Below are 16346 nucleotides of genomic sequence, written 5' to 3' on the forward strand. Positions count from 1 at the left end.
GACCTGGCATGTCAAATATATAAGCAGACTTAAAAAAGAAAAGCAACAAACTCGAATATCTAAGGGCAGCAGGGTGTGTAAGTGAATGAGTGGGCCTGGTGTGAGGCGACAGGGAGGGAGGGGTCCGCCATGAACCGGCAAAGCTCAGGCCCATGAGGAGGCGACGGCCGCTCCCCAGCTCTGACCTCTGTCATCACGAGGGGAGCGTGCCTCGTGTGCTGAGAGCTTCAGAATTTTCAAGAGAGGCTGTAAATCCAGGTCTATGTGGAATTTCATGCAAAAAATCTCATGACTTTTAAATGTTGGCAACGAGTTTTTAAAAAAATGTTAAAAACATTCTGAGAGCCAAATGAAACCCATTTGTAGGCTGGACTCTGCCCACAGAGTCAAGTTGATGGGGGCAAGCCGTTTGTGCTTGCTGATGGAAAAGATGCATTATAAAATGCTCGCCAAATGCGAGCTGAGCACCTACTATGGGCCACTTCTACTGTTCTAGACCCCAGGGAAAGCGCAGAAAGCCTGATGGCTGCCATTCCTGCCCTCATGTGGCCCATAGCCTGTGCTGTGCTGGAGGTGGCTTGTCCTGGCCGGCCAACTCTGCAAGCTGGCTTTTACACAGCCATCACAAAAACTCTAATTATTCGAACTTACAGTTAATGATAATACAGATAAAGGCAACAGCTACTCAAAACTCATCACTTTCTAACTGACATACAGTTTTCTATGTTCTTGAGGTTATTGACATCTATTAGTGCATCACAGAATACTCTGCACCATCTACCATACTATACGGTGGAAAGAGTATCTGAAGGCAGGACACTGGACATCTCTTCTCTACTCCACCGTCAGGGAAGTCATGCTGGGAGCTTGAGACTAGCCACAGGGGGAGAACTCACACCATAGAAATTGGCAAATGTAAACATCAGAGCTGCCTCCTTGCCGAGAGCCAGTCAAACATTTAGCAGCAAACCATGGTGAGACAAATATACTGATAGTAGGTAATATGTCAGATCGTGGCAACTACCATGAAGGAAAATAAAGTAGGCTGGAGTGGGTGGTGAAGGTGCTGGCTATTTCACATGGGCAGGTCGTGGAAGTCTTCTCTGAGGTGATGCTATTTGAGCAGAGACCTGAATGAAACGACAGACTGAAGCAGACAGATATCTGGTTGAAGAAGTTTCAGGCAAAGGGAACAGCAAGTTTCTGCCTAGGTCCAGAGACGAGTTTTCTAGCTCAGGAACAGGGAGGAGGTGTGTGTGGCAGGAACAGAGGTGGACAAAGGTCAGATCATACAAGGTCTCATGGGCCTCGGAGAGGAGGAGGTTTTTATTCTAAGAAGGAAGAGGAATTCTAGAGAGCTTTGCGCAGGGGTGCAACCTGCCTTAATTTATCTTTGACAAAGGTACTTCCTGCTGTGATGGAGCAAAGCTGGAAGCCTGGAGCCGAGGGAAGGGACTGTGGTCACAGTTAAGTGGGTGAGGGTGGCGGCCGCCTGTGCCCTGGTGGTGTGTCTACGACAGTGGTGCAAGAATACAGATTTGGATGTATTGACATTCAGCAGCTGAGTTGACAGGCCTTCTGATGGACGGGATGTGTGGGGTGGGGCAACAGGGAATCATATAGCCCCTAGGTTTTGTCCTGAGCCTCTGGGTGAAGAGCAGCACCATTTACTGAGAGGGGAAGATGAGTGGGAAGGGCTGGAGTTTTAGGAGGGGAAAGGGGAGGTTCTGAGGTTCTCTGTGACGTTTGAGGGGTCTGGGTGACTCCCGTGTGGAGGTGACCACTCGCCACTTGGACATCAGGGTCTTGCCAGTGGGAGGCCAAGGTGGTTCTGGAGGCGGTGTCTCATGGTTGCTATGGCAACCCCCAGGCAGGGGGACAATACTGCTGGGGGGTGGGGAGGGGAGTTCTGGGAAGGCCCCACAGTGGAGGAATTGTGACAGATAGGGAGAAGCATCTGGCAGGTGGAGAATGGAGAAATGGCCTCCCAGGGGGAGAGCTCAGCAGGGCGCAAAGGCACAGTCTTTTTGGAGGATGGTGTTGGAGGGGGCCTCGGGGTGGGAGAAAAAGCTGGAAGGGCCCAGAAGGGCAGATCTCTCAAAGGACTGCTTTTTTTAGCCAAAGGTGGCAGGAGTGTACCCTCAGGGCATGGGGCAGAGCCTGTCAGCGGGTTCAGGGCACAAAGAACCCCTTAGGAAGGAAACGCTGCATCCACTCTGGCCTTAGGTTGCTCACGCAGAGGATCCCCTGGCCTCCCCTGTCCACGGTCCCCCCAGCACCCTGCCCCCAGTGTACACGGCAGAACACCCCTCCTACCCAGCCCAGGGCACTGGCCAAACCAGCCAGTTTCTTGGAGACTTTCACCGACTAACCAGGAAAACAAAATAACTCTGAAGAGAGGGAGGCAGGTCAAGGGAATATTCTGGAAACTTTGGTTTCTGGATTTCCATCAGGTGGAAGGGCCAGGAGGTCACTTCCCCAGATTGAGGGATGACTGAGGTAAACGCCGCCTGGCAGGGACTCGGTGTTTACAGGAACTTTGCAGCCGACCTCGGGTATAGTCCTGGGGGACAGGGAGGTGGCCCTGGACTCGGGTCTGCCCTGTCCCCTCTTCTTCAGGTCTGCGTTCAAAGGCAGGTTTTCTGCCACATGTTTGCAGTGTGATCTTGGGCACGTCATCTTTCTGAGCTCAATTTTCTCATCTGTACACAGGGGCAACAGTGTCCCAGGCCTCCTGGAGTTGCTGGGGGACGAAATGATACAAAACAGATCAACAATTTAGCCCAGGGGCCTAGCTCATGCCAAATTCCCAGTAAATGTTGGCTGTCAATCATTATTTGCAAATTTATTAATTATCAATCACTTACTGTATAAGTAGGTATTGAGCTGTAGACACTATCTCAATTAAATCCCATTCCTTTCCTGTAAGAACTATCACTGACTCCATTTTACAGACAGGGAAACTGAGCCTCTGAGATTTGACCTGGCTTCCCCGAGGTAAGTTGTCACAGTGGACGCAGCTAGGATTTATCCAACCCTGCATTTGACCTCATAACCCATTCCTGTATTCGTTCTGGGTTCATTCCTGGTTCTGCCTCCTGTGAATGGAATCAGGCGCCGGAATTCTGGGAAACAATAATCCATGTGACCCCCAGGATCCGTCCACTCCAGCTGGGAATCCTGTCTTTCCCGGAGCCAGCCAGTTCAGGCTGCACCCTGGGTCTGGGGCCTGGACAGGACATGGATGCTGGCGGCCCCTCGGCAGGGTGTGCAGGGGTAGAGCCGTGCCAGGCCAGCCTGCGGCTGTGCCTCTGAAATCAGGAGTCCAGCCGGGCACCCATGTCCCATCAATAAACGTGCCCCAAAATAGCTCACGGGGCCTGGCCAGGGCAAGAGGACTGGGACGTCCTGTTCCCACCAGCTCTGGCCAGAGAGTGACTGTGTTCTTGGCCTTCCCCTTTGGAGGCTGCTGGGAGGGAGGGCAGAGCTCATCCTGCCTGTGGGCTCATGGGAATGAGCTGAGCCCTTGGGCACCAGCACCCCCAACTTGGGGCGCTACAATGCATCCCAAACACACTGAAGGTGGAACTGGGCCAATGGCTTTTATCTCTGTAGAGAGTCTGCTGGGGAGGTTAAGAACTTGGTGTGGGTTCAAATTCCTAGCTGTGTGCCTTTGAGCAAGTGATTTCCCGGCTCCGAGCCTTGGTTGTCTCACCTGGAAAATGGGAACAAACATTTCCTGGGGTTGCAGTGGTGCTTCAGTGAGAACGGGTTGGAGACTTGGCAGGTTTATCATCTACTCCTCTTCCTCCCTCACCCCCTGCAGTGTAAATCCCACCAGGCAGGAACCCTTATGGTGCACTGCTGCGCTCCAGGGCCCCTGGGAGGTGCCCACGGTCATTTGTTGAATAAATGAATGAGGGAATGAATGACTGGAAATGCCAGGCACACAGCAAGTGCTCAGATAGGCCTAGCAGTTCTCACAGTTTTAATGTGCCTTTGAAAAAAGAGAAACTCAAGGATCAAATGTGACTCACATCCAGGGTCGGTCAAGATGTGGAGAAAGTTCAAGTGAGTCCAGGGGAAGAAAGACAAGGACCGGAGGGAACCGGAGCGCGCGAAGCAGGGTGGATGAGGCTGCTGGAAGCAGGGGATGTGGGGATGGTGGACACTGGTCTGGAGTCCCGGGTCTGGGGTGCTAGGAGCACCAGCCTGCTGGTTGGACGTCCCAGGGAGCAGCGCCTCCTCACTTGCTACCTCCTGAGTCACCCCGTGAATGTGAATATGGGGGCTCCGGGGCTTCTGCACCTAAGGATCTGAGTATAAGGGGAAGGATGAGCAGGTTGGGCGGTTCACGCTCATATAATCCTAGCAACCGTGCTGATTCATGGTCAGTTCTTCAGTCTGCCTGCGGCCGAGCACAGGACTTTGCATGTGCCAATGCTCTGAATCTTGCAAACAGCCTTAGGAGATGGGTGCAACTCTCATTACTCCCATTTTACGGATGAGGGCACTGAGGCCCAGCTGGCGTGGGCTGCCCCAGGTCACAAGGACAGTGAGTGGTCAAGCCTCCTTTGCAGCACTCTGGCCACATGTGACCACAAAGTGTTCCCCGGACACACAGGCTCTTCTATCCCAGGTCCCTCACATGGAACACACTCAGCCTTGTCTTTTGGCTGGGCCAGCATCACACTTCCTCAGGCCCGTCTTTGCACGCCCCTCCCCTGACCTCTCCCCACCCCCAGCTCCTGCTGTCTCTTGCTGAGCTGTGATGGTTGCATATTTGTCTGTCCTCAGGGTCTGGGCCTCGGTTGAGGAATCTGCATTTTCTCTGGGGCACAGTACCCAGTGCCGAGGGGGCACTGCTGGAAACTGTGGAATAAATGCACCCTGGGGCAGAGCTGTGAACCAAGAGTCTTGAGTCCATAATTGCACTTGGGCCAAGTGGTGGGTGGAGGGGATGCCAAGACCACCGAGTCTCAGGTTACACTCTGGGGCCTGGTCTGTCCACATACAGAGAGACACCCCTGTCCAGTGGTCAGTGCTCAGGCCCCAGGGCACAATAGTGTGCGTTCAAATACCAGCATAGCAGCCTTCCCTGGTGGTCCAGTGGCTTAGAATCCACCACTCACTCACCTTGTGACCTGGGGCAGCCAATGCCACCTTTCTGGGCCTCAGTGTCCTCATCTGTAAAATGGGAGTAATGACAGTCGTGCCCATCTCCTAAGGCTTCCGCAGGATTCAGGACCTGCCAATGGAGGGGGCACAGATTCAATCCCTGGTCCAGGGAGATTCCATATTCCTCGGGGCAACTAAGCCCGTGTGCCACAGCTACTGAAGCCTTCGCACCTGGAGCCCTGGCCTCTGCAATAAGAGATGCCATCACAAAGAGAAGCCCATGCACATCAGGTAGAGAGCAGCTCCCACTCACAGCTAGAGAAAGCCCACGTGCAGTCACGAAGACCCAGTGCAGCCAAAGCTAGATAAATAAAACAGATACCAGCATAGCTACCACCCTTTCAAGGGGCCCTGGGCATGTGATTTCACCCGTGGCCTCAGTTTTCTCCATCTGAAAACTGGGAAAGCGATAGGGTTAGTGTGACCGTTAAATGAATCAAATATCTCAACAGTGCTGAGAATCATGCCTTTGTGTGCTTGCCAGGTCGCTTCAATCGTGTCTGACTCTGCTATGCTATGCACTGTAGCCCACCGGGTCCTCTGACCATGGGACTCTCCAGGCAGGAATACTGGAGTGGGCTGCCATGCCCTCCGCCAGGGCATCTGCCCAACCCAGGGACCGAACCCTCGTCTCATTTCGTCTCCTGCATGGGCCAGTGGGTTCTGTACCACTAGCGCCAAGAATCATCCCTAGCACATGCCAAATGCTTTACGAGCAGTAGCAGTATTATTATCATTAGGCAAGCTGGGTTAAGCCGGGCCAGAAGTAAGAAGTTTGGACTTCATCCCTGAGGGTTGGGTAGCAGTGGGCAGATTTTTTCAGCTGGCTCTAAGCTGGTTTCAACAACACGGAGAGAGACGTGAGGGCGATGCTAGACGATCGGCACCAGGAGCTGCTGGGCTGTGCTCACACTTCTCTGCCGTGCCGACGGACCGCTCACGACACCCCGTGGGAGAGCCCTGGTGCCCCCTTTTCAGATAGGGAAACCTTGCCTCGGCAGCAGCAAGTCACCTGCCCAGGGCATACGGCCGATTAAATAGCAAACCAGGATTTGAGCCCAGTTAGAAGTTCCCTGTTGCTGCTGCTGCTGCTGCGTCGCTTCAGTCGTGTCCGACTCTGTGCGACCCTATGGACAGCAGCCCACCAGGCTCCTCATCCACGGATTCTCTAGGCAAGAATACTGGAGTGGGTCGCCATTTCCTTCTCCATCTCTGTTGCTACTATAACAAATTATGTCAAATTTAGTGGCCCAAGATAACAGACTCTTGTTACCTTATGGCTCTGGAGGTCAGAAGTCCAACATAGATGTCCCCAGGCTAAAATCAAACCCAGGGTTCGCTCCTCAGACTCCGCTTCTTGCCTTTTCCAGCTTCTAGATGCCACGCATACTCTTGGCTCACACCACTCCAACCTCGGCTTCCCTCAAACCTCTCCTTCTCGGACTCTGACCCTCCTGCCTCCCTCTCATAAGGATGCTTGCCATTACATTGAGCCTACTGCATAATCCAGGTTAATCTTCTCATCTCCAGATTCTTTTTTTAAATATATTCTCAGAATTGGATTAGAAATGTCCAGCCTAATTAAACAAATTTTTTTAACTTCTAAGATAATAAACTTCCTAATCTTTCAGCAGTAATATTAGATGCCAAAAGACATGGAACTATATCAAGGTTTTGAGTGGATATAAATTAGAAATCTAGCTTTCTGTTCACACTAAGTCAAAGAAGTGGAATCAACCATCATAAATTTTTTAGCTAGGCAAAAATTCATAAGTTTTCTAAAATATACATATTATACATACTATATAATATATATATATGTGTGTGTGCATACAAAAGCTTTTCTACTATGCTTGATAAAGGCTTGGGAAAGAACAACCACAAAAAAAGAGATGGAGAAATTGGAAAACATAAACTAAATGAAATGGAAGCGATGAACATGAGAGAGAAACAAACTCGCTAAAAGTAAAGCATCCTCATATAGTCCAGTTGTTTTTGAACACGGATGCTCATTAGAAACGCAGCCCCATCTCTAGATTCTCTACCATGTCTCCCAAGTCCTTTTGTCACATGAGGTGGCGTAATGACAGGTGCTGGGGATTGGGACATGCACATCTTTGGAAGAGCCATCCTTCTTCCCTGGGGGCTCAGACAGTAAAGAGTCCGCCTGCCATGCAGGAGACCTGGGTTCTATCCCTGGGTGGGGAGGAGGGTGGAGAAAAAATGACTACTCACTCCAGTCTTCTTGCCAGGAAATCCCGTGGACAGAGGAGCCTGGCGGGCTGCAGCCCAGGGAGCCGCACAGAGTTGGACATGACTGAGTGACTCACACTTTCACATTCATCTCTGGAGGGGCGTCACTCTGCTTGCCACAAACCTGGAATCCAGGCCCAACCCAGCCTCTGGAGCTTCCCAGGCGAGTACCCTAGGCTGCAGGATCTATAATGCGAGGTGGCCCGGCGTGGTGGTAGGGAGTGTGGGGAGCCTGGGTCTCTCATGCAATCCTGGGGTCTTCATGTAAGGAGGCCCCAAGGAAGGAGGCGGGCCAGGCTTGGACATGGGGTCTGGAGGCCCTCAGAGCACTACCCCAGCTGGCAGAGGAAAGGTGGGCCCCAAGCTGCCAGTTTCTAACAGAAGCTGGAAACCCTGGTTTTTATGTGAAATCTCCAGTTTTTAAGTGTTGACAAATGATTCAAAATTATGAAAAAAAAAACAAAACCTTACACACACAGCACACACACCCACACTGTATATGAGGTTGCGTAGAACACATCTGAGGCCAGGTGAGGCCCACAGGCGGTGAGCTCCTGACGGCCGGCCTGCCTGGGAGAGAGCAGAGGTGAGGGCGTGCCGCGGGCAGCGGGTGCTGGACAGTCCACGGAGGAGCCTGGAGGAGGCCGAACCGCTTCCCTGGCTCCACTAGGTGGGGGCAGCCTGGACAGGGAGTGGTCGAGAAGGGGCTGGGAGGCTTCGAGGAGATGGAGAAGCAGAGGGAAGTCACACTGTGGCCGGATCAGTCCAGCCCCAACCCCAGCGGTGACCCCAGAGGTGACCCCAGGTGGGCAGGCTGCTGTGTGGTCTTGGACAAGTTCCCTGGCCTCTCTGCCTTCCTTTCCTCTTGTGTCCAGTTCCACGCATTCTGTGAGCAAACCCCCGATTTGTGCCAGGCACTGTCCGGGTCATGGAGCGGCATGAAGCAGGGCAAGCTCCTGCCTCCAGTGGCCATGGCCGAGCTGGTGGCGTGGAACGGGGCCTGGGCTTAATCACCAAGTGAGAACCGGACAGAGGTCAGTTCGTCTCCCTCCACCAACCCTTGCTTTTGCCGCCTTATCCCTAACGTAGCTGTGGCTCGTGACGTCCACTCATTCACCGAGCACCAACTGAAAGCTACATATTCACCCTCAAAATCCGGAGACTGATGTCACTAGGGCTCCCATTTTACAGGTGGAGAGACTGAGGCCAGGACGCATCGATCGCTCAGTGAGGAAGGGGCTATGGTGGGAAGGAACCCTGACCCCAGAAACTATTCTCGCAGCCCCCCTCTGCCTTAACCTTTAGCTACTTACCAGTCCCTGGGAAGCTTAACACCATCAGCTGGGGGCTCCTTGGAGGTAACATGGAGGAAATGTCCTCTCTTTGTGCTAAACTCGGTCCAGAATTACCTCTTCCCAACTTCAAATGGGCCCTGGTTCCTGACCTTGTTGACTGCATGGCCCTTGGCGCCTTGAGAGGTTTCAAACAACCGATCCTCTTTCATCTTTCTGGACTTGGCGTTTTTCTGTCTGTCTGCCTGAGGCTGTTCTGGCCTTTTACCATAAGTGTCCAGTCCCTGGACCCACTATGTGCCAGGCACTTGAGGGGCATGACCTCACTTAACCCTTAACAAGGCAGGTGCCAGGGCTAGGTGGGGTAAAATCACTTGCCCAGAGTCACACACCCATGAGTGGGATGGCTTCAAAGTCACCCTGTGAACCTCTGCACCACGCGGCTGCCCTCCACCAACTGATGGGAAGGGAGACTTTCTGCTCTTCCCCAGAAGCTTCACCCTCCTTCCAGCAGCCCAGTCTCAATGTCTGAGAATTTCATTTCCCGTTAGTCCCCCTGGGAGGGCTCTTCCTGGGATTGGGGAGCTGGGGTGCTCACGTGCTCTGAGGCCTCCCTCCCAGCCCCTTCTCTCGTGTCTGGTGTGTGGTTCCCGGGTGGGAAATTCTCCCCGATCTTGTCCCCCTCTAGTCTCCATCGCAGGGGCAAGCAAAGAAGGGCATGAAAGGTGGGCACTGTGAGCAGGGTGTGGGACGGGTTTTAGGGTCCCAGATTCCAGCTGCCCAGGGTAAGTCCGGTCAGAAGAGCGGAGTTGCCCAGATCGAATTCGGCTCGTTCTTATCAGCTGCAGAGCTCTTCGGGCAGGCAGTGTGGAATCAAAGGAGGCCAGGGCTATTTGCTTACTTTTTTTCCTCCTCTTTGGCAAAAGGAGATCAAAGCCAATCCTCTGCTCTGCCCAGCTCCCCCTTCCTCCTGTCCTGGTCTCCCTAAAAAGACTAAAAGGACACTAAAAAACCCAAAATTTGAGAAGGAGGGTTTGTCCTCCCACCTCATTTTCCCTGGCATGACTCTGCTCTGAGCCCTGGCTCATGCATTTTACAGGAACAACGGCAACATTCCTGCAGGCGATAAGCAACAGATCTCATTATTCCCCTGGCAGAGGGGGAAACTGAGGCACCCCGAGGGAAAGTCACTCTTCAGAGGTCACTCAAGCTTCTGACTCCCCGGTCTAGGTTCTCAAGCCACATCCCTCCTTGGCGTCTGTAGGTCCACCAAGAAAAACGACGTGAGCATAAAGGGGGCCGACAGCAGGCATCCGAGCTCCAATGTCCCCTGAGTCTCTCTGCTGTGCCAGCCCTGAGTTCAGGGGCTACGAACTCCAGTGACTTCAGGGCCCAGAGAAGACACACAGATGATGAAGGCGGCTGGGGTGGGGGGCAGCGTGGGCCGGGGGAGGCAGCAGCAGGGAGTGAGGGGGACGCGGTGAACAAGAAAGCCCTGGAGTTTCAACTCTGCGCCAGCCCACGGCTGCCTCAGGAAAATGAGGGTCTCGTACTTTTAAGGTTTTCAGGCAGAAACCCAGACATTTTATGTGAAATCTGTGTATTTTTTTTAACAGAGTGGAAGATGAGAGTCTTTTTATTTTAGTGATAAATGGAATAAATCGATAATGTGCTATGCTGGCATCCTGGATTTGATATTCCATTTCCCCAGTGAGTTCAAAAACCACCTTTGTGATAGTTCTTCCCACCGTTCTTCTATTTCATACTTTTCCTTGTAAACTCCAAAATGAATTTATCCCATTAAACAAATCCTGTGGGTCACTACTCGAAACAGCATCGGTTTATATATGTTGGCACAACTGCCCTTTGAAAGATGTGAAGTCTCCCCACCTATTTTATTCTCATCTTATTTCCTGCCCATTGGGAAGATATTTTAGTTTTCTTCCAAAGTCTCTTGATTTTTAAATGATGGCAAAACTCCAAGATGTTGGAACTGCGTGGCCTAAGTAACGCCTCCCCTGTATGGGCTGCGTCTGGCCCGGGGCCCCCTTTTGCCCCCTGAGATTCTGGCGGCCTCACCCCAGGGGGTTGGGGGTGGGGGAGCTGAACATGCTGTCATTCAAAGATAACCCTGTCCCAGGCGGAGAGATCTCCGGGGCCAGGGAACTCAGAGCAGGCTGGGCTGAGAAACTCCGGGATGTTCACCCCTTGACACAGCCCAAGGAAAGGCAGGGCACCCACTTCCTTCACGTCCAGCCAGATAAGCCTGCAAAGGCGACGCTTCCCTGCAGGGGCTCTGGCCAGCTCACTTTTAACCAGCTCTTAAAATAGCAATTAAAAGTAATCCAGATGGCTTGGTTTTTAAAAAGAAAATTTTTAAAATAGGAAGAAAACACAGTTGGTCCAGGAGTATCTACTGAGGCCCGCTAAAGCCAGGCGCTGCTCAAGGAGCTGTGAATGCGGTTCCAGCTTTGTGGTGTTTATGCTCTAGTGGGAAACACAGGTCGTGAATCCAGAAACAGATGGAAAACCAAGGTACCCCCCCGTGATGACAGGTGCATGAAGAGATGAAGGTGGTGGGAGGCGGGAGGGTCCGTGTAGATGGGCCCGGGGGTGGCCTCTCAGCGGAGGAGCCAATTTGCTGAGACCCGAGTGATGGAAAAGAGACATCAGGGAATCAGTCTCCCTGGCACTTCCAACACCCAGGAAAACCTCTGTGACTTCTCGGCAAATCTCCTGCCAAACTGTTATTTATATAGTTAAAAAAAATTTTTTTTTAATTTCCATTTTACATGTTTACATTTTCTAAAAACCAAAAGTGGCCACATAGTGTTTATAACCACCTTCTTTTCCTACTCAGAGTGTCAGTCTCCCATCTACAAACCAGTTGATCTCAGTAGCTACCCCACGTGAGGGTGAAGCAGGTGGCTGTGAAGATTACTGCCCAAGAAAATGGCCTATGGCAGATGATTGCCATTATTGCTATTTTTTTTTTAGAGTCACTTTTCAAGAGCAGCCCTGAGAGCATCATTTCCATACTACAGGGGCAAGTGGAAAGGCTGAGATGAGAGCTGGCTGGGGAGAGAGCAGGACGCCATCTCCACCCCCCATCCCCAGCCCCAGACTCTGCACCGTGAAACCTCAACCACATAGAGCCCCTTCCTCCCCAGAGAGGAAGTTGAGGCCGAACCCAGGGACTTGTTTTCAGTTGTTTTTTTCCTCTCTGCGATGTCGTTCGTTTTTTATGAACATCGCACTTATCTGATGTCACAGGTTGGGGGAATCCAAACCACAGATACAAATATGCCCTGTTATTCTTTGAAGGATTGTGCGGCGAGATAAGGGAGCTCGGCGCAGCACGGCGGTGTTGGGGCCGGGGCCGGGTACAGCGTGCAAGGAGGCATGGTTTGTTTTTGCAGAACTAGGAGCGTCAGTGTTTGTTCGGAGCCGTCAGCATCTTTGGTGGGAGCTTGGTCACCGGTCGCCATCACCTGGGTCATGTGGGGTGTGCTTGGCGCTCACCCTTCCCTGGGCCAGAACAGCAGGTGGGGGCGCAGGGGAAACCCACAGGCATCATCGGGACCACAGCCTCATCATCTCCTGAGAATGCTGCTGAGAGCGCCGGTGGCCCAGCGGTGCCTGAGGCTAACACACACCGCTCCCTGCCATCTTCTGGTAGATTCTGAGTTAACTCGAAAATCCTGTTTGGTTTCCCTGTGCTTTTTGAGACTGTCACTTGAACACCTGAATCCCATCTCTGACCTAAGCACTATGAGGCCTGCAAAACCCTGCTTCCTCCCTGGCCCCCGTCCGGAGTCTAATCCATACGCAGTCAGTGAGGTCCTGCGAACACCCAAGTCAGGTCACACCCCTCCTCTTCTCAGAGTCCTCCTGCGGCTTCCACTGCACCCAGGGTTGGTGCCAAGTGCTCTCGGCGGGCGGCAAGGTTCTGTCTGACTTCCCCTTTCCTCCTCACTCCTTCACCCCTCCCACTCCCTGCGCTGGCCTCCACCGCGCCTCTTTGGGCCTCAGGGCCTTTGCACTTACTGCTCCCTTACTTCCTTGACTGCGATACATTCTTATCAGAGAGACTGTCCTTGACTCCCACCAAAATGGTGTCCCTTTCCCCAAATGCCTACCGCTCACCCAGCTTTCTTTTTCTCCCCAGCCCTCTGTTACTCCCTGACACGTCAGATACGTGTTCTTTTGTTTACTGTCACTGGACCTAAGTTCCTGGGGACGGCTGTCTTTCTCTGGTGCCTAGAAGCTTCCTGGCACATTGAGAAAGCTCAGTCATTTCTCCTCTTGTGTAAATAAATGCAAGAATCTTGGAGCCACCTGGAACTAAGCCCGGTGTTACGTGGCAGCCTGGATGGGAGGGGATATTGAGGGACAATAGACACATATCTATGTACGGCTGAGTCCCTTCACTGTTCTCCTGAAACTATCATAAAATTGTTAATAGGTTATACCCCAGTCCATAATAAAAAGTTTAAAAAAAAAAAAAAATAGAATCTTGGAGCCAACTACTACAGACCAAAGGGTTAGCTCAGGTCTCTAGGACAATGAAAACCATAAGGTTTTTTTTTTTTTAACTTAGCTTTTAAATTTTTTAAATTTTTTAACTTAGCTTTTAAATTTTTTTTAAATTTAACTTTAACTTAAATTTTTAAATTTTTTAACTTAGCTTTTAAATTTTTTAAAAATATATTTTATCTTTTGGCTACACCGTGAAGCATGTGGGATCTTAGTTCCCCAGCCAGGGATTGAACCCATATCCCCTGCATTGCAAGCCGAGTCTTAACCACCGGACCAGCAAGGAAGTCCCCATAAAGGATTTTAAAGGGGGAACTTCGATCGACTGGTTGGGCATGATCACTGAAGCTTCTGAGAGAGGCCACGTGCTCTAACTGTGGGACACACACCTCGGGGGGATGGCTGGATTGTGTCGGGTGAAATATAGACAGTACCGGGGCCTCCTTCATCTCAGGGGTTAAATCAGATGACACATGCACGATGCTCAGTCTCGTGCTTGGCACGTGGTTAAGTGCTCGGCAAACGGTCGTTGTAAGTACCAACTATAGCACAAAGCAGAACACGGAGTCAGGTTCTTGGACTGAGTGACTGATGGGCATGCGTGAGACCCAGAGTAAAGGAGGAAGTGTGGGGTATGGTTGAGGCCAAGGGCATCAGGGTCTGAGTGGGAAAGAGCTGAGAGCCCGTGAGAAGGGTCAGTGAACATGCCCACTTGGCAGGTGGACCCAGGGGAAATGCCAGGCCTGAGCGTACAGATCTGGGGATTATCAGTGCAAAGCTGGCGACTGAAGACCCGGGGCTGGCCCTGAAACAGAGAACGTGTGCAGAAAAGGAGTAGAGGTGACCAGAGAGCCTCAGGGGCCCCCGTGTCCGTCTTCTGCCCGGACTTAGCTCCTCAGGCTGCAGAGGGAGTGCTCTTCTTGAGAACATGGAGTGATAGCCCCCTCAAATTAAAGAGGGTTCTCAGCCAGGCAGGAGAGTTGACGCTGGCTGTGGCTGGGCAACTGGCAAGGTCTGCCTCACCTCTACTGACCAGAGACTTTTATCCACCCTCTTCTCTCCTCCCCTCACTGCAATCTCATTCCCGTCCCTGCAGGTATTGGTCGTCTACAGGTACAATAATGCTACATAACAAACCACCCCAACCTTTTATTCTCTCGAATGTGGAGGGAAGAAAGGATAGAGACAAGAAAACCATAGGTGAGACTGAAAAAGAGAAGTCAGTGAGGTAGGTAACCAACAAACAGAAATGACGCTGGATCTGAGGAATTCTTCCCTGTTCCCTGGATCCACGCCTCTTGACCTGTGACCTTGCGGTTCCTCCCACAAAAGGGGTGGAGCATATTCCCTCCCGGGTGACTTGGGTTCAGCCACATGGTTTGTTTTTACCAACAGAATGAGATGAGAGTGACAGTGTGTCCGCAGGAGACTAGGCTTTCAGAGACCTTGCATGTCTCCACCTGGCTTTTATGCCTCTGCCATCGCTGTAAAGAACCTGCCTGCAATGCAGAAAACCTGGGTTCGATCCCTGGGTTGGCAAGACGCCTTGGAGAAGAGAAAGGCTACCCACTCCAGTGTTCTGACCTGTAGAATTCCAGGGACTGTCTAGTTCCTGGGGTCGCAAAGAGTGGGACAGGACTGAGCGACGTGCACTTTCACTTCACCCTGTAAGCAGACACACCTGGTGACATCTTTGGGTCCCAGAAGAAGGCGAGAGGCATGTGAGGCAGGGCAGAGTCCCATCTGCCAGGCCAGCCTAGGTCAGCAGACCTCCAGCAGAACAGCAGGCAGGTGGATGGGCCTAGCCAAGACCAGCAGAACCACCCCGACAGATCCACACCAGGCCAGCTGACCTGCAGCAACTCCATATTCAAGAGAATAAAACGTTTGGGGTGTTTGTTATGCAGAATTATCACCGCCGTAGATAATGATACCTGTGAGAACAAAAGGGAGATTGCAGTGAATTGAAAGAAGAGGATAGGATTTTTAAAATTCTGATTAATCGAGGTATGGCAGACACTGTTGACTGTTTAGTTACAGCTATTGTCAACTCTTCTTGTTGGCTGAAAGAACCCTCTTTTGTCTGAGGGGGCATCGACCAGTGTACTTAAGTCAGGGGTCACCCTCCCAGCCTGAGGAGGGAAATCAGGTCTCCGGACAGAAGCCCACACTGACAACAGAAGAGTAGAAAGGGGGAAACACTCGTGTGCTGGATAATGTCTTTGAGTCCTCGTATTAATGTCCCTTGAACAACTTGTGGTAGATACTGCTTAGTGTCTGCCCAATAGCCACTCTTCCTTTTATCCTTGTTTACAGAACCCTGATTTTATTGGGATGGCAGTCAGCCAGCTAAAAGCTCTCAGCCTCCTGAAGTCCCTGTGACAGCCGGGAGCGGCTATGTGATCCAGGTATGAGACATGAATATTAAGCAGAATTTGCCAAGTGGGGCCCCTGGGAAAGCTTTTTGAAAAGAGACAAACATAACAGGTGCTCTGCTCACCCCTGTCCTCTTCTTCCGGCTACAGTGTGGATACGAGCTAGAGAGAATGGCCATCTTGCAACCACGACCAACCGTGAGGACAAGAAGGCCAAGTGAAGAAACAGGAAGAACCTGGTGCCCTGGTGGCATCACCGAGGCACCCTAGCAGCCCAAGACGCTTACTGTTGGGCTTAGTAACAGGAGATGATAGAACTTACCAGTGGTGAGATTCTTGCAGCTGAATGCATGCCTGCTGGATCCACTCCCCTGCCTCTGGATTTCTAAACTCATGAGAAAATACATTTCCTTAATGATTAAGCATTTTGCACCGGGTTTCCTGTCCTTGCAGTTGAATGCATCCTAGAGTATCCTGCATTTTGCAGTGAGGTGACTTCTGATAAATGAGATATGCCTGATCTTGGACTTGACCGACATGGGTGTTGGGGGCAGGGATCCCGCCCACGCCTGCTGGAGAATCAGAGGGTCAAAGAGAAGACTTCTGATATCCAGCGCATCTTTCTGCCAGAACCAAAAAGACTAAGGCCTCAGGGTTTACTTCGGCTTCAGATTATCTGTGAAGAGTTCTTACTGATTTGTCAGTTTGCTTA

The 16346-nt window shown here is 51.7% G+C and overlaps 1 long non-coding RNA gene across 3 annotated transcripts; it reads left to right on the plus strand.

Annotated features, from left to right (window-relative positions):
• The first annotated feature begins 14837 nt into the window (after window positions 1-14837).
• LOC113902904 lies at window positions 14838-16056 on the plus strand. 3 transcript variants are annotated; one of them, XR_003513942.1, is made up of 3 exons: window positions 14838-14926; window positions 15576-15667; window positions 15785-16056. It is a non-coding gene; the product is annotated as an uncharacterized LOC113902904 (long non-coding RNA). The 3 variants fall into 3 exon arrangements; XR_003513941.1 differs by lacking the exon at window positions 14838-14926 and adding an exon at window positions 15183-15266; XR_003513940.1 differs by lacking the exon at window positions 14838-14926 and having other exon boundaries at window positions 15192-15667.
• The last annotated feature ends 290 nt before the right edge of the window (window positions 16057-16346 follow it).

This window comes from Bos indicus x Bos taurus, chromosome 13 (assembly GCF_003369695.1).
Source record: "Bos indicus x Bos taurus breed Angus x Brahman F1 hybrid chromosome 13, Bos_hybrid_MaternalHap_v2.0, whole genome shotgun sequence".
NCBI lineage: Eukaryota > Metazoa > Chordata > Mammalia > Artiodactyla > Bovidae > Bos > Bos indicus x Bos taurus.